This window comes from Hipposideros armiger, unplaced genomic scaffold, assembly GCF_001890085.2.
Source record: "Hipposideros armiger isolate ML-2016 unplaced genomic scaffold, ASM189008v1 scaffold_8, whole genome shotgun sequence".
Classification (NCBI taxonomy): domain Eukaryota; kingdom Metazoa; phylum Chordata; class Mammalia; order Chiroptera; family Hipposideridae; genus Hipposideros; species Hipposideros armiger.
The window spans coordinates 4,224,521-4,246,469 of NW_017731358.1; the positions used below are offsets into that span (position 1 = coordinate 4,224,521).

At 35.6% G+C, this 21,949-nt stretch overlaps 1 protein-coding gene across 7 annotated transcripts in view; it reads left to right on the plus strand.

Annotated features, from left to right (window-relative positions):
- Positions 1-21,949, plus strand: part of ZNF148 (zinc finger protein 148) — a 117,564-nt gene that overhangs the window by 29,457 nt on the left and 66,158 nt on the right. For 5 of the 7 annotated variants that reach the window (XM_019652169.1, XM_019652175.1, XM_019652180.1 and 2 more), the window contains exons 2-3: positions 7,465-7,545; positions 15,591-15,726. The gene's annotated coding sequence lies outside the window, so the exon portion shown is untranslated. Of the gene's footprint in view, positions 1-7,464; positions 7,546-15,590; positions 15,727-20,160; positions 20,273-21,949 lie in introns of all 7 variants that reach the window. The other 2 variants (XM_019652203.1, XM_019652212.1) reach the window with 2 other exon arrangements.

Consider the following 21,949-nt stretch of genomic DNA (forward strand, 5'->3'; position numbering starts at 1 on the left):
GAAAATAATTTTATGGTTGGGGGTCACCACAACATGAGGAACTGTATTAAGGGGTCGCAGCATTAGGAAGGTTGAGACCCACTGGTCTAGTGCTTAGTGTAATTCTGGACTTGTGTTCTAGAAAGAGGAGAAAAAAATGATTGACTTTGGTATTGAATAAGGTGAAAATTGTCAAAAGATGGAACCGACTTTTTCTGAATCATATACAAGTTTTTAAAAGTACGTAATTATATTTCATATCAGAAGTAATAATTACAGTTTTCTCTTTGACTTTTAATAATATTTTGACATGTTCTTGTTCACAAAGATTTGACACTTTAACAAATCAAATTAAATAAGCTTTAATTTAAAGTGGGTATTCCTGTAATCTTTTGTAGGGCTCCCTTATTATAGTAGAATAATTTTTGTGTCATAAAAATCAGATGAATTGAATTTTCTTTGTTTACACGGTAAGTAAACTATTAAAATGCTATTATAGATAGCATTTTAATTTCAAATTTTGTGTTCATTATATTAGACTTCAAAGATTTTTATTTTGACTCCCAGAACATTGCTAAGAGTAACATTAAATATATTTTAACTTGGGAATGACCTGTGGTGCTGTGTTAGAATAGACATTTACTAGGAGGCAGAGGATCTGGTTGAAGTCTTTGACTTGACATTTAGGTATTGAGTAACCTTGGGTACTTAACCTATTGAATCACAGTTACATCATCTATAAAACAGAGACAAAGAATAATACCTGTCCAGATAGTTGTAAGGGTCAAATGAAATGTGACATGTGAAGGCATTTTGTAAACTATGAAGTACTTCAACAGACTTTGCTTGTATCATCTTTGAGAAGATCATTTGAAAATTTGCCTGAGTCACCTTGATCATCATAGTGCAAAATATTTTATGATTATTTACAAAATGTGTATTCAGTGAAAATTCACGTACAAAATAAAGCAGTTTTCTTTGAGTTTAGTGGCTTACTAATTTTTAAAACTAATTTCTATTAGTAAATTTTGGGAAGGATTATATTGTTACATCCCCACTGTGATAGGTTTGTTTTGGGGAGGTGTCTCCCCTCAACAGGTGATTTAGATTTAAAGGTCAGTTCTATTATCTCTTTAGTGGTCTATCTCTAAGGAATTTATGAAATTGCTTACTATTGTGTTTTCTAATGTGGGTGGACAGTTGGTTTCTTGTTTGAGGAATGTATACTGGTTAGGTGATTTGAAAAGGTCAAAAGCAGGTGAAAATTTCAGTTGGCTTTATTTTACTAATTTTGGTCAACTAACTTTTAAGAATTTGATTACCTCTGTAGGATTTTTTTTCTCAACTAAATAGATTAATTACATTAATTGCAAAGTTTATAAGATTTTGGCTTGATTTTTGGTGAGAGTAAAAATGGAAAATGGTTCTAGAAAGACTTGGGTAGGGTAATTTCTAGGGTGGTTGGTTTGAATTTGTTGGGCTGTCATTTCTCCTTGGGATAGATCTGGTCATGAAAAATATACCATTAGTTCATGCAGATAAAGTTCTTAAAAGAACATATATGTCTTTGCTTTGTTACTGTATCGAAATGCTAACCATATTCATAGAATAAGCTTTTTTTCTTTTTCGTTTTTTTTTTTTAAGATTGAATTGGGGGAGGGGAACAGTGTTGGGGAATTGGGGAAAGGGGCCAGCCAAGTTGTTGTTCTTCAGTCTTTGTTGTGGAGTGCGCCAGTCGCCATCTGGCTTGCTGTTGGCAGCTTGTGGCCTTGAAGCTCAAGGTGCTGAGTTCAGTCTTAGTTCCAGGTGGGTGTAGCCATTATTGCATGCAGGAGTTGAACCAGCAACCTTGTTGTTAAGAGTGCACGCTCTATCCATTGAGCCATCTGGGCAGCAACTCAGCTCAAGGTGCCAAGTTTAGTCTTAGTTGCAGGTGGGCATAGCCCACCATCGAACAGGCAGTCTTGTTGTTAGGAGCACATCTTCTCACCAGCTGAGCCATCTTGACACCTGTTGGCAGCTCAGCGACAGCCTTCTCAGGTGCAGCGTCACTGGCCCACGTGGGAATCAAACCAGCGGCCCTGTTGCTCAGCGCTCGCACTCTTAAACCAACTCTTAACCAACTGAGCCACTCGGCCTACCCGAGCTATTTTTCTTTACTTTAAGAAAAAACTTCAGGGCTGTCCGAGTGGCGCGTTGATTAAGAGCTGGCTTCGGACGCCAGCTCTGTGCAGCAGGGCCCCATTTCGGATCCCACATGAGGGCCAGTGACACTGCCCTCTACAGCTAAGATGGTGAACAACAGCTCAACCTGGAGCTGGGATGCCTTGAGTCGCCAGCAATGGCGTAGGCTGCAGCCCCTACTGCAGTGGGCTGCCATAAGCTACCATGTGTGGCCAGCAGCCAGTGTGAACGGCCAGCAGCCGGTGTGAGCTGCCAAGAGCCGCTTTAAGTGGCCGTCCAGAGGCCAGCGACTGATCTACCTCACCCGGAAGAGCGCAGTGATAATACCAACATGGGCCAGTGAGGGGACGTCCTCCACAACTAAACTGAAGAACCAAAGATCAGCAACTTGTCTGCTCCCCTTCCCTGATTCCCCAACACTGTTCCCCTCCTCTCCCAATTCCCCAATAAAATCTTTAAAAAAAAAAGAAAAAGAAAAAACTTCATTCAGAAAGTATCATTAAATTACAAAGTAAGGGGCCGGCCGAGTGGCGCAATGGTTAAGAACTGGCTTGGGATGCCAGAGGGCCCGGTTCGGATCCCACATATGAGGGCCAGTGACACTGCCCTCTACAGCTAAGATGCTGAACAACAGCTCAACCTGGAGCTGGGCTGCCGTGGGTCGCTGGCGATGGCATAGGCTGCAGCCCCTGTTGCAGTGGGTTGCCATGGGCTACCGTGTGTAAGCCAGCAGCCAGTGTGAGCGGCCAGCAGCCGCAGTGAACTGCCGTCCAGAAGCCGGCGACTGATCTGCCTTGCCCGGCAAGAGCCAACTTGGGCCAGTGAAGCAACGTCCTCTACAACTAGATTGAAGAACAGAGGGACAGCAACTTGTCTGTTCCCCTTCCCCCAATTCCCCAGCGCTGTTCCCATCCCCCCAATTCCCCAATTAAAAAAAAAATTACAAAGTAGGAATTAATGTAAAAGTAGAATTTGACTAATTATGTTAAAATAATGATCTAGTTAAAAGATGCCAAGACTTTTAAAAGATATTAAAACATTTTTTGTTTCAGATTCTTACGCCATGTGTGCTATTATTTATTCTTTCATTGTTTCGGGGTTTTTTTTATTGCATTTAATGGGCAGAGGTAACCTGTTTATTTGGCAGTGCTTATGGGAGCATAGAAAGTTAAAAATTTGTAAGCATACATATTTCAATGAAACTTTAAAGAATGAGGCTTAAAAAATGATAATTAACCAAAGAACTATGTTCTTTATCAATGAATGGCATTTCTAGAATGGTCACATTAAGAAGTAACATTGAGGTATGTGGTATAATGAAAAAATTATAAACAGTTAAGTTTTGATTAGATTCTTTTTATATTTTATTTATTGCTTTAGAATTTCATATTCCTAACAGTTTTTATGGGGGATTCTTTTACCAACACATTTCTTATCTGGATTTTGATAGATTAATTCATAAAAACCTCATGTTTTCCCATCTTATTTTACTAGGCAGAGATGACAGTTGAAACATAAGTTGGTAGACTGCAGACAACATAAAAGTATACTCTCAAAATACCCTATGAGGTAGAAGTTGTCCTAGAACCAAAACACGAAGCATGTGAAATATTTGAAAAAAACTTAAAGATGCTCTTCTTACTTATTGTCTAGTGCATGCAATTTTTGTAGGTTTCTCACAGTACTTGTGAAATTCTTTATTAGCATTTTTTAAAAACAAAGACTGGAAATTGTTAGGTATCATTAAACCGTTCTTTACATTGCTAAGAATTATCGTTTCTGTTTGATACCTGTTTAATAATGTTTACAGTAGACTCTTCAGTAGGTTGAATTTCTTTATTGTTAAGACCTTCAAACCTTTTTAGAGAAATTTCCAAGTTGAAGGGTAATGTTGCCAAACCCACTAGGCTGGTTTTGATACCAGGTTCTGCGGTTTCGTTAGGTTAATGTGACTTCTCTAGATGCCTTAGTGATTCTGTAATTGAGAGATAGAGTTGTATGGCACTGTTTTAGGCACTTGAGATATATCGGTGAGTAAACCAAAAATGCCTGCCCTTGTGGCGCTTATGTTATAGTTAGGGACAGTAAAACTATAATGAACAAGTAGGTTATATAATATGTTAAGAGGTGGTAAGTACTATGCAAAGTGTATAACGGATAAAAGGGGGATTGGGTGAGTATATGTGGGGACAGGTTACAATTTCGTCACGACAGGAAAAAGCCTCATTAACAAGGTGATGCTTGAGCAAAGACTTGAAGTAGGTAGGGGATTTTTATTTTTATTTCTGGTAAGGGATTTTTAGTTCTGAGTACCTGGGAGACAAGTGTTCCAGGCCTGGGAATAGCCAGTGCAGTAGGTCCTAAGGTGGTAGTATACTGGAAGATCTAGGAAGACAAGGAGGTCTGGTCGGCGAGGCATGAGTGGACTGAGCAAGGGGGAGAGTGCAGAAGATGAGGTCTGAAAGATGGCAGGGTGGTGGTGGTGGTCATAGCACAATAGATTGTGGAGGGCCTTATAGACCATTATAAGGGATAGAAACTTGGAAGGAGAAATGAAATTGGTAGATGATGTTAAATGAATTAGGGTTCCAGCAATGGAGACCTGGTGGCAGGTGAGTTAGGGGAAATTGTGGGTTTCCATGGTGCAGGAAAGGTGGTGATGGGAAAGATATTCCAAAATTTCTGTTTATATTGGGTTGTCGGAAAAGTCATGCGCATTTTTGCAATGAAAAACAGAAAAAATACGTCATGACTTTTCCGGCAAACCAATAGATTTAGACTTTGAGGTTATATGATTTTGTGCGTTTGTGGGGTGTATACGTGTGGAGAGAGGCATATATATTTTTTATTGTTGCTTCACTATTTTTTGTTTCCTTCTCTTAATGTGTCTAGTTGTGTTGTTTGATGTATAATAGCCTTAATTTAAGCCTAAAAAGTGATGCAAGAAAGTGAGGAGGCTTTTCGTGAAAAGCGTTTTAAACAGAATATTAACATTTCAAAAACATTTGTCCAGTCTGTAAATACTGCCGTATTATGTGATGACATATGTAACAATGTCACGGTTGTGGACTAGATATATCCAATCAACTTTTTAAAAGATACATAATACTAAAATGTATAATTTGAAGACAATTTTATTTCCCGTATGTAGACTTTGCCATGCTTTTTCTGGTCTACTTTATTCCTGTAGCTATGTTAGAAATTCTAAAAGTTGAATACAGCACAGAACATATAATAGTGAATAGCAGTGTAATGCAGATAGTTTTGCTTTACTTTGCCTGTATTTGATAATGTCTGTCACAGTATAGTCATGTACTGCTGCAATGATGGAGATCACATTTACAACCTTATTACCATAAAGTTATAACGGAGCTGAAAAATTCCTATGGCCCAGTGGTGCCCAAAGGTCCTAACAGTCCTAATGTCCTAGGGTAACACATGACACCAATACTTACCATTGTGTTACAGTTGTCCCCAGTATTCAGTACAGTACCATGTGTGCAAGCTTGTAGCTTAGGAGCTGTAGGGGAACAATTTATCACCCCAAAATATGTCTATTTGGCATAAGAATTATTTTAGGCTGGTTAATTTTAAGAAATTGCAGACTTGGGAGAAGCTCTGAAAACCAAGTAGAAGTAACTGTAAAAGAAGTTTACATTTGTAAGGGAGGGTGGGTGATCTTTATCTCTAGAAACTCTTATTAATTCCCTTGATTACTGTGCTTTCCCTGGTAAACTTCCATAACTGACTTCCCCCAGCCATGTCTTCTTTTGTCTTCAGTAAAGATGGTATTTAAGGTGGTGGCTTCAGCCATTTTGGCGAGTTACCCAGCTTTCCTGGGTCTCCCATGTATACGGGAGGTATACATGTTATTAAACTTTTGTTTCTGTTTCTCCTGTTATTATAATCTATCTTTTATTACAGTGATGTGTCAGTCAAGAACCCAGAAGGGTAGAGGGGAAATTATTTTTCCTCCCCTCCACAGCAGTAGGCTATAGTATATACACACTGTCTAGTCTGGGTATGTAGTAGGCTGTGCCGTCTAGGTTTGTGTAAGTCACTCTGATGTTTGCATAATGAAATTGCCTAACAACACACTGCTCAGAACATATCCCTGTTGTTAGTGGCACATGACTTTAGTAAACTTTATGGCTTTTATTATCTTTTTGATATTGTCACTATAAAACATATGTATTTAAAAGTAGTTTTACATAATTGAGAAGTATGGCATATATGCTCTTTTGAATGTCTGGGAACAAAACTTAGAGGCAGGCAATTAAGAACTTAGTAGAAATAAATTATTTTAAAACAGATTTTTTTGTTTGTTTCTAACTAGTAACTAGTGTAGCAACAAAGCTACTGACCAGCTTAGGACTAGAAAGTGCTGAATTATCAGAAGACTGTAGTGTTTGTAATCCCTTGATAAAATTATATAAACACAACTTTGAATTAATATACTTAGTTATTTTCTACAGATTTAAAGTTTCCTTAATTCTTCTGCTTTTGTAGCTTTATTTGCCAGATATTTCTTGAGCCCTAAAAATGTGTCAGGACTGTTATGTAAAATGCTTTATTATTTCTGAATAAAAAAATGTATTTGGCCTATTCTTTGTTTCTAATGAAATTTCAGCTTTTAATCTTCATTATCTCCATTTCATATTCCAGGAAAAAATACTCAGTTACATAAAGAAAATTGCGGCCAATATCAATGCAGTGTTAACATAGGGTGTTAATTTTCTGTATCAATCTTGGCTAAAAGCTTATTATAGCATGACATTTAAAACATATCTATGGACCATTGTAGCATTATTAAATACCTTTGCTTTGAAATTTTTAAATATTTAATATTTTTGTATTTTCAGAAACTATATTAATATATTTAGACGTTTGAGCTGAGTGAAATGTTAATGTGGGATTTTGTCAAGAAATAAATGGTACTATTTGAGTAATGGAGAATAGCAACATAAGATTTAGTGTGTTTCCTATTTTAAGTTGTTTAAGAAAATTCTAGATTATTGCCCTGATTTTAAAGAAATCTTTATTCTCAATTAGAAGTTAAATTTGAAAAAGTCCAATTAGTGTTCAGGTCATTTTTTCTTATCCTGGTGATATCATTCAGCACTGATAGATAGGTCATGAAGTGTTAGTTGCTACTAATTTGATTTAATCCAGCAACATCTATGATGGAAATCATTTTGTTAGATTTAGCACATTTAAATATAACTGTTTCACCCGACTTTAAGAATATGTCTAATCCTTATTCGTTTGGTGGATAACCTGTATTTTTTTGTACTTTTGTAGGATAGAGAGAGGAATCAGCAGCTTGGAAATTCAGCCAAGTGATCTGGCGGGATGGGCATTTGCCTGACATACTTTATAGAGGTAATCCAACACTGTTTTACTCAATTTTAATTTTTTTTTACCTGTGTTAGATGCCCATGTACCTGCCCATGAACACATATATAACAACTGCATTTACTGGACAATCCCTTTTCCTTTTGTACCCACTATATCTAGCATGAATATTACACATACATAGCATGATATTGCTGTATATAGATATAAACATCGGTACATTGAAATGAATTAATGTTATTAGTTTTATAGGGTGAAGACCATTATCTTCTCTCACTTAACTAGATTACTTGTCTTGTTCCCTTATTTTAGGAAAAGAGGTGATCCTTCTTTCTTGTTAGCTTGAGTTGACGTGCATGTATTGGATCTGTGCTTTTATCTTTCAAAGTGAAAGAAAAATATGTAACAGTTTTCAGGGTATTTACATCATCTGTGACACACATTCTCATGTCGATTATTAATGGTCATAAAAATTGTAAAGTTTCTCATAAATGTTATTTGAGAATTCTTTTAAAACAAGGATGTGAAAAGATTAGCAGTTTAGTTACTGTATTTTCAGATTTTCTTCTTTTTCACATCTTCTGGTAATTGTCATGTTCAACATTTCTCACTCTTTACCAAGGCTTATTATAAGAGGAGTACACTCTTAAGCAGTAGAGAATGTTATGAGGTAAAAAAAAAAAAAAAAGGCGGCTTTCCTTATTCCCATTCACTGTTAACACACGTGCGTGTGTGTATCCTTCCAGACATTTGCTATGCATATGCAAGCATTTACATCTATGCCTGTATTTACATATTCATTGTATAAATGAGGTCATACCATACATATTGTTCAGCAACATGTCTTTTTTGTTGTTGGCTAATATATCTTTGCATATCATTCCTTCTTACTTCATTCAGTGTTAATATTCCAATATTTGGATGTACCATAATTATTTGAACCAGGCACTCTTTTATCGTTATTTAGGTTTTTATGTTTTTGCTGAAATGGTAATATGGTAAATATTCTTGGGTACGTCTTTGTACATATTTTAAAATACATTTGCAGTATGAATTTCTAAGGGAAAAATTATTGGGCCAAAGAGTGTGTATGTTTAGTAATTTGGTGGATGAATTGCCTGACTAAAAAGATTGCCCCAATATCAGTGGTCTAGGAAAATGTGAATCTCTATTCCTTTGACAACACTAGCTAGGTCAAGCTTTTTAATATTTGTTAGTTTTTTGTTGTCCGGCATTGCTTTTCAAAATTTCATTATGAGTGAGTTTGAGCATTTTTTCACATTATTATTGGCCATATGTATATTTTCAGTGATTTTTTTGGTTGTATGTTGAGTCTCCTATCATTTTTTAGGCAAGTTATTTTCACTGAGTTTTTGCTTATATTTTGATTTTGTTTTTGTTTTTGCTTTATGGGAGTTTTAATTTTTTCTGCTTCAATTTAGCTTTTACCTCATGGCTGGGGGTGGGAAGGTTTCTGTGTAAGGTTTAAAGGTCTTCATTATTGATTGTAGGACTGACAGTTCCCTCCACATTATAACATTTCTAAATGACATGATTCGCTGGTTTGTCATAGTTTGACATTATTATTTTCTTTTTAAGTGACATATAAAAGAGTTGTGTATCTTAAGATTGGTAGTTTTAGATTCAGGGAATATTGTACTTGAATAAAAGTTATGTAGGGTTTCTATTTTTGTGGTTTAAAGTGTTTAAAATTTTGATTTATATGGAAATATATTTAGTATAAGCAATGGATGTAGAGATCCATCCAGCTTTACTTTTTTCCAGATGGCTAACCAGTTGTCCCCATTCCAATTATTGAATGATGTATTTATTTTTTACATATTTGAAATGCCACATTTATCATATTACTAAAATTTCATGTTAGAGCCGGGGGCTGTTTCTGAAATAATTCCATTCAATTCACCTGCCTGCCTGTTTTTGTATTGATAGTATTAGAGTTCGGCAGAGGAACTGCTTATAAAGTTAATATATATAAATAATTTTTTATACAAATAAACATCAAGACTAATAATAGAAGAAAGGGTATATATTTACAATAACAAGTAAAAAGATAACATGCCTCAGCACAATCTCCTTGAAAAAAATTTTGAAGCTCTACTGAGGGATAAGAAAGAAAATTTGAATCGATTCAAATTTTTGTTAGGAAGATATGCTATAAAGCTGTCATTTCACTATAGAAATACAATTGATTTCTGTTTATTGATCTAATATCTTGTGACCTTGCTGAACTCATTTATTCTTACAGCTTTTTTGTGGGTTCATTGGGAAATTTCTACATACAGGATCACTAGAGTTTTATTTCTTCCTTTCTAATCTGGATGCCTTTAGTTGCTTCATTTGTTTTTGCCTGCTTTACTTGACTAGCTACTACTTCAGTGTTGAATAGAAATGGTTAAAACAGACATCCTGACTTTTAGGAGGAAAACATTAAATATGGTGTTAGTTGTGAGTGTTTTGTAGATGCCTTTTATCGAGTAGAGGAAGTTCTCTTCTATCTAGTCTTAGTTTGGTGAGTTTTTATCATGAATGGGTATTGAGTTTTGTCAGATGCTTTTTTTCTGTGTCTATTGGGATAACCATGTAGTTTTTGTCCTTTATTCTCTTTATATGGTATATTACATTAATTGATTTTTCAGATGTTAAACCAACTTTACATTCATGGGGCAAATCCTACTTGGTCTTCATGTATAGGCCTTTTTATATGTTGTTGGATTCAATTTGCTGATACTTTGAGAGATTTTAGTATCTGTGTTTATTAGAGACATTGGTGTGTTGTTTTCATGTGATGTCTTTGTGTGACTTTGGTATCAAGGTAACTCTGGCTTCATTGTTTAAGTTGCAGACTGTACCCTCTTCCTGTGTTTTGTGAAGGAGTTTATGTGCTATTTCTTCCTTATGTATTTGATGGAATACACCAGTGAATCCATTTGAGCCTGTCTTCATTTATTTATTTTTGTGTGGCAAGATTTTTAAATTGTTTATTTGTCATGTTCAGATTTTTCTATTTCCTCTCTAGTCTTTTTTTTTTTTCCTTTTTAAAGAAATTTTATTGGGGAACAGTGTGTTTTTCCAGGACCCATCAGCTCCAAGTCAAGCCATATCTTTCAGCCTAGTTGTGGAGGGCTGAGTTCCTTGGCCCATGTGGGAATAGAACCAGCAGCCTTGGTGCTATGAGCCTGCGCTCTAACCATCTGAGCTAACCGGCTGCCTCATCCTAATCTTGATAGTATGGGTCTTGATTAGTAATTTGTCCATTTCATACAAATTGTCTAATTTGTTGGCATAAATTTATTTATAATATTACTTCCCTTATATAATTCTTTCCGAAAATTTTTTTATGGAGATATAATTAACATATAACTGTATTAATTTCAGGTCCTTAGAATACTTCAATTTTGGGAGATCAGTGGTAATGTCCCCTCCTTCATTCCTGATTTTGGTAATTTGTGTTTTTTTCCTCTTTGATCTTGGTCAGTCTACCTAAGAGTTTTTTTATTAAAAAAAGAAAGTTTTTCTCTTAGTTCTCTATTTTGTATTTCATTAATGTCTGCTCTTTTATTATTCCCTTTCATCTGCTCACTTTAGGGTTTAGTTGGCTTTTTTTCTGTTTTATTAAGATGGGGGCTTATATTATTGATTTGAGGCTCTTTTTAAAAATCTATACTTAAAGTTACAAATTTCCTTCTAATAACTGCTTTAGCTGCATCCCATAAATTTTGGTATGTTTGTTTGCATTTTCATTCAGTTACAAATATTCTCTAATTTCTCTTTTAATTTATTCTTTGACCCATATGTTGTTTAGAAGTGTGTGAAGTTTAATTTCCAAACACTTGAGGATTTTCCAGTTTCTAATTTAATTCTGTTAGGTTTGGAAAGCACACTTTGTATGACTTCAATTCTTTTAAATATATGAGACTTGTCTTATGGCCTAGCATTTGGTCTGTCTTGGAGAATATTCCATGTGTTCCTGAAAACAAATGTATACTGTTGTTTGAGTTTTCTATATATGTCAGTTAAGCCTAGGTGATTGATAGTGTGTTTCAAGTTTTCTGTATCTTTGCTAATTTTCTGTGTAGTTACTGTATCAATTATTTGGAGTCAGGTGTTGAAATCTTCCACTGTTATTGTCTAATTTTCTATTTTTTCAATAATGTTACTGCTTCATAATTTTGGGGCTTTGTTTTTAGGTGCATATACATTTATAATTGTTATAATACCTTCCTGATTTATTGACTCTTTACCATTATGAAATATCTTTCTTTGTCTCCAGTAATATGTGTCTTAAAGTCTGTTTTGTCTAATATTAATATAACTATTCCAGCTCTCTTATGGTTACTGTTTTCATAGTGTATCTTTTTTTCCCATCTTTTTACTTTCAGTCTTGAATGTAAAATGTCTCTTGTTGACAGCATATAGTTGTTTTATTGTCCAGTCTGACAGAGTCTGCCTTTTCTTTGGTCTGTTTAGACCATTCACATTTAATGATAGACATGGTTGGATTTATATTTGCCATTTGTCTTTTATGTCTCTTAGGGTTTGTATTCCTCTGTGCCTCCTTTACTACCTCCTTTTGTGTTAAATATTTTTTAGTGTGCCATAGTAATGACTCCATTGATTTTTTTTTTTTAACTAAATGTAATGGAAGATAGTTTCTTTGTGGTTGCTGTAGGGTTTACAATATGCATTTTATCAGTCTGCTTGACATTAACACTAACTCAGTATCAGTAAAATATAGAAACTTTGCTCTAATAATAGCTCCATTTTCTCCCTCCTCTGTTGTGTCACTATTGTTATATATATATATTGCACTTATATATGCTATAAATCCAGCAATACAATGTTATAATCATTGCTTTGTACATTTTTGTCTTTTAAAGGTATTAAGAGAAGAAATGAGAAAAATATACAGTCATGCGTTGTTTAATGATTGGGATACTTTTATAGATGTGCCATTATGCAATTTCATTGTTGTGCTAACATCAGAGTGCACTTACACAAACCTAGACGGCATAGCCTACTACACACCTAGGCTTTATGGTATAGCTTATTGCTCTTAGGCTGTAGACTTGTACAGCACGTTCCTATACTTAATGTTGTAGGCAATTATAATACTTTGTGCTACATTAATGATAGCTACAATCTCACTATGCAGTTTTTCAGTTCCATATAATCTTATGGGACCATTATCGTATATGTTGTCCGTCATTGATCGAAACATTGTGTTTGGTGTGTGAGTGTATTTATACTGTTTTATTGTGTGTTTATTTTGTTTGCTTTTTAGCTGAGCCATCCCGCCACTTGTTAGCAGCTCAGCTCAGGCCGGGAATTGAACTGCTGTTGCTCAGAGCTCGCACTCTTGAGCGAGCTCTTAACCAACTGAGCCATTCGGCCGGCCCGTGTATTTATACTCTTTAACCAACACATTCACTGTTTCTGGTGTTTTCTTTTCTTCCTGTGTATTTGAGTCTGGTGTCTTTTCCTTTCTGCTTATGGACTTCCTTTAGTAATTCTTGTTTGTCAGGTCTGCTAACAAAAAATTCTGTCAGCCTTGATTTATCTGAGACCATATTGTGCCTTCATTTTTGATGGATAATTTTGCTATCTTCTTGGTTGACAGCTTCCCCCACCCCCAGCACTTTCAATATGTAATTACACTGTCTTCTGGCTTCTGTTGTTTCTGATCAAAAGTCAGCTCTTAATCGTGTTGATGGTTCCCTGCACATACTTAGTAATTTTTCTCTTCATGCTTATAAGATTTTTCTCTGTGTTTGCTGTCAACAGTTTGACTATGATGTGTCTAGGTATGGTTCTCTTTGTATTAATCCTATTTGAAATTCATTGAACTTCTAAGACCTGTAGATTTGATTTCTTTAAAAAAGATCAAATTTGGTACTTTTGGGCTCGTAGTTTATTAAAAAAATTTTTTTTCCTGCCTCTTCCTCTCTTTCTCCAGAAATGATGGTAAGTTGGTTTCTGAAGCTCTCTTCACTTTTCTTCAACCTTTTTTCTCTTTGTCCTTCAGATTGGATAATTTCTACTGATGTGTCTTAAAGGGCATTGATTTTCTTCTGCCATCTTGAGTCCACTTCTGAGCCCTTCTAGTAAATTTTTTGTTTTTGTAACTGTACTCTTCAACTTTAGAATTTACACAGAATTCTTTTATATAATATCTGTAACTTTATTGAGAATCTATTTGTTGATTTAGTGTTTTCATAATTAAAAAATTTAAAACGTGGGTTCTTTTACTTCTTTTAACATATCTATAATAGATGTTTTGAAATCTTTACTTAAACCAACATCTGGGGATACTCAGAAACAGTTTGTAGTGACTGCTATTTTTCATTAATATGCGTCCCATTTTCCTTTTTAAAAATATACATCTTGTAATATATTGTTGAAAACTGGGCATTTTATTTTATTTTATTTTAAAGATTTTTATTGGGGAATTGGGGATGGGAACAGTGCTGGGGAATTGGGGGAAGGGGAACAGACAAGTTGCTGTCCTTTTGTTCTTCAGTCTAGTTGTGGAGGACGTTGCTTCACTGGCCCAAGTTGGCACCATCATTGCACTCTTCCCGGGCGAGGCAGATCAGTCGCTGGCTTCTGGATATCCGCTCACTGCGGCTGCTGGCCGCTCACGCTGGCTGCTGGCCACACACGGTAGCCCATGGCAACCCACTGCCACAGGGGCTGCAGCCTACGCCGTCGCCGGCGACTCACGGCAGCCCAGCTCCAGGTTGAGCTGTTGTTCAGCATCTTAGCTGTGGAGGGCAGTGTCACTGGCCCTCATATGTGGGATCCGAACCGGGGCCCTCTGGCGTCCCAAGCCAGTTCTTAACCATCGCGCCACTCGGCCGGCCCAGAAAAACTGGGCATTTTAGATAATAAATTGGGGCAACTCTGATTGTGACTTTCCCCTTCCCCCACCCAGGTTATTGTTACTGTTATCATTTCACTATTGTTTATATATGATACAATCCTATTGAAAGAAAATAAATTTTATTTTGGACCAGAAGTTATCTGCAAAAGTAGACATGCATGAATATCCAGAAAAATTCTGAAATGGAAGTGTACTGAGGGGCGAAAAGCTCCATCACAATTTAAAGTTTTTAAAAATAAAGATACAGTGTTGAAATGTTTTTAAAAGGTGAATTTGTATTATGTTTTCTGAAGTTCAAAGATGCAATTATTACTGATTTGTTCTAGGTGAGAAAGACTATTCTTACTGCCTTTGCACTCTTGTAAAAATTGATATAAAATCATAAGATGTTTCATATATCATCTGGTCTTCAGGCTTCCTGTGAAAGAGTACATATAAACTATTCTTGATAGATAGGAATCTGATATTTTTAAAGACCTCTATGATAGGAATTCCCATAAACTCTTTTAGTCTGTTACTGTGCTTAGATATACTCACTGTCAGAAAGTTTCCTTCTTGTGTATAGCTGATGTTCTCCATTTTTGGTGGGGGGGGTATGGTACACAGTCTCCCTATGATTATTCCCATCTTTTTGTCAGCTTTTCCTGTCAAAGATGACTTTGCTAATTATGTTTCTGTAACTATGTATTTAATATGATTTTACAACTGTAACCTTTTCTATTGTGAATACACTAGTATTCTAGTTCTATTTGTTATTGCAAGGCCTGGCATTGTGTTTTCTTCTTTCTTTGTAGACTTTACAAAGCAGATACGAATAGTGTTATTATTCAGTGATTTCTTAGTCTTTGTTTTCTCTTTTCTAAACTTTTAGGTCTGTAACCCTCTCAGTGTTTTTCAACGTCCCATGTCTCTGAAGCCGTAGACTTCAGATCTAGACACATTATTCTTTATAAGGCCAGGGTTATATCACAGTTACTGCTTACCACTATTCTGTTTCTCCAGTTTCAGACTGAAAAGCAAGTCATTGCTGTGGTCATTCATGCATAGCTTTACTATTTCCAAAGAGCGATCACTTCATTATTTATACCAGTTTCTCCAGATTGTATTTGTACAGATTTTTTCCCCTCAATAAGTAATGTGTTTTGTTTGTCGTCTGTTTTTTTCTTTGTAGGAATTGGATGGCATAAGTGAATAAGGTGGTATTGAGGGGCACTGAAACCTATGAAAGGTAGACACTCAACCATGATTTCTTTTTCAACTCAACAGCATTCCTTTCCTTGAAGTCTTCATTTTTACCTTAGTCTCAGGTAACTTCAATATTTGTTTTTCATTATCATGAATACCAGTTACTGTACATTGTACTTTATTATTATGTTTGCCTACACTAATATCAAAAAGCAGTTATGTAGGTAATTCAGTAATCGTTTATATTAGGAATATTAGTTAAAATATAGACGTGGCTACTGTGACAGAGGTTTACAGAGGTAGAAATGTATTTATTTGAAAAGTCCATGTAAACAGTCTCGAGATTTTATGGAGGCTCTAGCCATCACATGACGTAGACTTCTTTGTCTCGTTCTGCTTGCTTTTCTTAATATGTGGCTTCTGTCTTGTGGTCCAAGACGGTTACCATCATGTCTGTCAATAGGAAGAAGGAAAAGGGAAGAATATTTCCCTTTCATTTTAGGGGAGTTATGTACATCATTTCTACTCATATCCCAAGGGAGGCTGGGAAATGAGTCCTACCTAGGTCTCACTTAATATTTTATTTTTGGATGAAAAGGAGAGAACAAGTTTGGGGAAAAGGGGGACTTTGCTGTCTGTCACATTAGGGCTTATGTCAGAATTTCATTCGTCTAGTTTGGACTAATATTAAAACATAATTTTTGTTGTCCAAGATACATTAACTCTTGACCTGGAACAATACTTTGGAAATTGTGCTTATTCCAGTTCTGAGAGAATTCTATTTTTATGACTTGTCATCATGCCTCTCTGACTAAACACTGCTAGTCTTGATATCATAAAATGGAATAAGGTATTGAAAGTTAAAATTGATTTGAGAATTCCTCATTTGCTTTTACTGCCATTAGGTTGAAATGATTTGTCTAACCTTTTAATGACTGCAAGGCAAGAGGAGGGCCTTGGTGGGAGGAGTTTTTTAGCTACACATAAAGCTAAATGACTGGTAACTGGTTCCTTCTAATTATAAAAAGTCTAACTGTTTAGATATAATCAGAACATCTTATTCCCAAAGACATATAGTTTAAGTAGTTCTTTTTAGGCGAAAACTATTTCATTGCACATTACATTTTATGGTTCTTGTCCTATTGTAAATACTGTATTTTGAAACATGTATCAAATATAACCTTGGTACTTTTTAAAGAGACTTGAGATAATTAATTTTATTAAATTTGTATACTTGTATACAGCATTGTATACAGTATTTATACTAGGACTATTGATTTATTACTAAATGGTTATAAGACAGGTGTTTTTGGCATTGAAGGTGATAAATGCATCTTCAGTGCTATTGTACTTCAAAATAGGGTTTGTGTTATTAAAGCAAGAGCATTTATCTAATGTTTAAAAAATAAAAGGTTGTTGATTAAGTAGTTAACACTTCTGTAGTGAGCCTTGGTTACTATACCACTACATATTAAAAATAACTTAGGTGTTTAATGTTTGTTCATTGTATACAGGGAAGTTTGTTTTAAGAAGTATTTTTGATATTCCTTTTATTACACAAGACTGCAGAAAATTTATAGTTCCCCATAGAATAAGTATTTTTTTTTTTTTTTAAGCTGAGCCATCCTGCTACCTGTTGGCAGCTCAGCAGCTGCTCAGCTTGGGCTGGACTCGAACCGCTGTTGCTCAGAGCTCAAACTCTTGAGCGAGCTCTTAACCAACTGAGCCACTCGGCCGGCCCTAGAATAAGTATTTTTAATATTAGTGTTTGAATTGTTGGAATAAAATGTTATGGGTGAAACAACCACATCAGCAGAATATAGGGTTTTGTTTTGTTTGGACCTTTTTTATTCACCCCACCCCCACTCCTTTTTAAGATCAGTTATAGCTGTTTCTTAACAGTTTGAGTTGCCATAAATTAGATATTTGAATATTTCTAAATACCACTATTTTCTTACTGTTACATTGTTTTAGGAGACTTCGGTGATAAATATTTGAAATGTAGAATACGCTTAGATTCTGCCTTTTTGAGGGGAGCTTCAGGCATTATAGAAAAGCCTGTTAACTTTGTCTTTTCTGTGGTTTAAAAAAAAAGGATCACAGGTTTATCTTTAGTTGTCATTGCATAAAATGATTGATCTTAGTCTGTAAATTCTTTTTATCAAACATCTTTTTTTTATTGCTAGCACTAATCAGAAGGACCTTTTTTGTTCAGTTGCCTTTATTATAAATGATGCTCCTATTAGTATGTTTTAAAATAGTAGCAATTTAAAAATCATCAAAGGACATATATAGTTTACAAGATATGCTTTATAGGTGCAAAATGGTAGTTATACAAAGTTATGTCTAAAGGGGTTTCTGAACGTAGATTACGCCTAGACAAGAAGTAGATTTTGTTTTTAGAGATGAAGCAGTTTTTGCTTAGATCAAACTACACCTTTGAAGGATGAAAGAGAATAGAAAACTTATGAATGACAAATGGCAAATCGTTAAATCTATATTAATTCATGGGTTTCTTTGTCTCTTGCTTTGTCTAACCAGTTGATCTTGAGGCTGTTTGATATTTGCATTTCTAATGCTGATATATTACAGTTGTAATTTCTCGCTCACTCCTACATAGGTTAGAACTGTTAATATCCAATTTAATGTAACTGGCATCCTCCAAACAAGGAGTTTGCTGAAAATGCTTAGGATTAGGAGTAATTTGTGAAATCAAGCTTTTCTTTTTTGTCAGTTTCAGAATAGGATCCTTTGAATGCTTTTCTTCTGTTCAGAAGTGAAGTTTCTTTATAAGTTGAATGGGTCCTGGTACAAGATGGGGTATTGTTGATTGGGAGAATATTTTGAGTTGGAAAATATTCTTTTTATGGGAAAGAATAATGTTTAGGTCCTTAAGCTTGCCCACTATAATTTGTTTTGACTTATAATATATAGTTGAAGTTCTACATTGTTCAATAAAAGTTGATGAAAAATAATATTACAACCAAGCTCAATAAATAAAACAGAAAAGCAGTATCTTTGAGAAATATTTCTTTCATGCTCGAATGAAGGTGTAATCAAAGGTGATAAAGTGGCAGATGAATAATATTCATGTATATTCTGAAGGGGGAACTAGGTGCTTTCAAGAATTTTAGAGAATTGTGGCACAAGTCTTCAAATCTGCTTTCACCTCAAAACGTACCGCCGCCTTTTCTTGGGTACACATGTATCTTTAGCACTACTACATTGATCGGCCATATTTAGGATTTTTTTTTTTCCAAGTGAAAATGGCAATATACAGGAAAGAGGAAGAGAGATTTTCTTAAAGTAACTGGTAAAGGTTTGAAGAAAGAATGGAAGGATTAAGAGGGTATATGTAAACTCATGAAAAATAGAATGAGGAGCAGTTCACTGAGGTGTAATAGATGTAAGTGGAAAAATAGGAAATGTAGAAAGTGTTCATTTCTCCTAAAGGAGGAAAAGGGATTCTGTGTCACCAAGCTCTCTCATGGTAGCCATAAGATGGGAGTAGCCAGCTAAGGAGAGTTGGATTGCTTTACCAAGCCAAGCAATGGTGACAGGGTGGCCCTAGAATAGGTGGGTGAGAAGAGAATGAGTTCAGTGAGTTCTTAGTGTGCCCAAGGCCTTTTCAAGTCAGGAGGTAGTATGGTATCGTAAAAAGTGCATTAAACCAGATAAACCTGTTTTGAAATTTCAGTTTACCTCCTAGTTATGTGACTTTGGGTAAACCCCAGTTTCTTCATCTGATAAATGGGGATATACTGTTACTATCTTAGAGTGTTACTGTAAATATGAAGTGACGTGACATATGTAAATGTGCCCTGCACATTACAGTAGATCCTCAACACACATTAGTGTCCTTCCTCTCCAGTTTATGCTAATTTCTGAACTTTATAATACAGACTCAAACCTATTAATAAGTGTGGAAAGATACATTTCTCATTAATTGCGTAGAACTCCCATAAAAAAGAACTCAGCATTTTAAGTGCCTTGTGTAGTTGATTAAAAATGAGTAGTAATGCTCAACTTGTCCATATGTTACAGTTCTGTTAACTTTGTCCTCTGAAAACGAGCCTAACTGTCCCCTACATGCCTAACAGTCCCCTTAGCTTAGGTAATGATCGTTGCAAATGTATTAAAATTTGTATTAAAAGCCTATGTGTTTTTTAATTCCTTATTAAAAACCCTGACTCGAAGCTTATCTACTGTATGTCAACTTACAAATTTGTAAAGCTTTCTTTCTAATTGCTTGCGCACAATTGATTTGAAGCATTAAATTAGAAGGCGACAACAAGGAGAGTAAGCTGTCTCTCCTGGGAGACAGGAGAAAGTGATGGCTGGTAATTCATGTTCTTTTTTTAAGTATAGCATTGCTGTTAGGCTTCAATGACTAGGGGTTACCTAATTGGCTATAATTTGAATTACTTTTACACTGCTGAACTAAACATTTTTCACTGGAAATGGATGGTAGGAGTGTGTGTGGGAGAGGGGGAACTGAATGGAGTGGGAAGTTGTATTATGGCCCCACTCAACATTCCTCTTGCTATACCTTCTAGCTTCTCTGCCCAGAAGGATGGAGATGAGGAAGAACAAAACTTGGAAGGAGGAAAAGAATGCGGAGTTTGAAGTCATCTCCTAAAGGGAGATTTAGCAGAAATGGGCCCCAAGGTGGGTGGGTGCCATCCTTTCTTCCTCTCTCCTGTGCTGTTCTAGTTTTTAGCAATCTCTGTTCTGGGTAACTTGAAACTCCAGAAGGAGTGCGATCCCACCTAGTAGCCCTAGGACCTCATTGTCCATCATGTCATGGCTCTTGACAGCTCTGCCTTTTTATACCCTTGGTCAGCTGCCCAAGGTCCCTTCACTTACAAAAATAATGGGTCATCACGAGGAGCTCAGGGTGGCTTATTGTTATTACTCCACCTAGTCCTTTGGCCAATAGCTCCTGGGAATGCAGTTAATTGTTTATTTCTTCTTTTCTTCCAGAGCAGTCTCGCATGTAAGTGGTATGATTTAAAGGAATCATTATTTCTTTCTTCCTCTCTTCTGTGTAATATCCCTAACTCCTGAATTTTTCCGTTAATCGTATAGACATTTGGGTCAAAACGCAGTTGGCTTTTGAAGGTTTGTCAGGAAGAGACATTTAACTGTTCACATCTTAACTGGATTGGTTACATGAGTTTTCTTCCTTTACACTGATCTGATCCTCCCTGGAAATATTGAAATTAGAGAAGGGATGTATCATGTGTTAACTTTTGAGCATGGGACCTTTTGTTGTGTTCAGAGTTTTGAATGTGCAATGAAGCACATGAGAGCTTTGACAGAGACCATGTGGGAGTCGAAAAGGGAAAGTTAAAGATAGTAAGTGCATATAAAAAAGCTTCAAGGACAATAAAAAATGTACTTCCTTTACTTCATCATTTCTTTTAGTGTAGCTTTGTACTTTTTTCTTTTACCATAGGGTTGGTGAAATCAACTTTTTTGTTTGAGAGCCTTGTTTCATTTCCTGTTCAGCTTACTCTGCCCAGACACTAGTTGAGGTGTGTGATACAGGTATTGCCCATGTTATTTGTCTGTGTATCTTCTGGATTTTTTTTACTTATATGTATCTCAGAGAACTTTTCACCAGCACATATAGCTACCTCAATCCTTTAATAGCTGGGTGTATTCATTGTATGGCTGAATCATAATTAATTTCATAAGTCTTCTGTCATTGGATGCTTAGGTTGTTTCCAGTCTTTTCCTATTAAAGGGTTGAACCAGACTTCCATGTGTGTGGGTATAGGTGTGTATCTATATCTGTAGCTATATCTATATATCTGTATCTGTATATATCTATATAGATACATATCTTTGATGAATTTTTATGACTAAGCCCATAGGATTTTGTATATCCCTGGCAGTGAGGTTGCTGGGTTAAGAATCCATGTAGTTTCCATTTTGATAGATATTTCCAGGTCTCATTGTAAAACCTTGTCAGAGCAGTGTTATTGATATTGAAATCTATGTTGATATCTTAGTATTTTCTGGTATTTCAGGGAAATTGTCTCAAAAATAGTTTCTAAGCTAAGCCAATAACTTGAAATGTATGCCTTAACTGGGGTCCTAGGAATAAGAAACCATATGTAAAAAAGGAAGAGATTCCCTTTTTTTGGTATATATTGTCTGTTTTCAAGAAAATTTTCAAGGTGGTCAAGTTTGTCTTCCATTTATGGTGTTTTTACTCCTCTTTTCATTTATTGCGTCCATATTGAGGTGTACTGTCTTCCTGTGCTTAGTCCCTCACCTTTTTTTTTTTTTTAGATTTTTGTTGAATTGGGGGATGGGAACAGCGCTGGGGAATTGGGG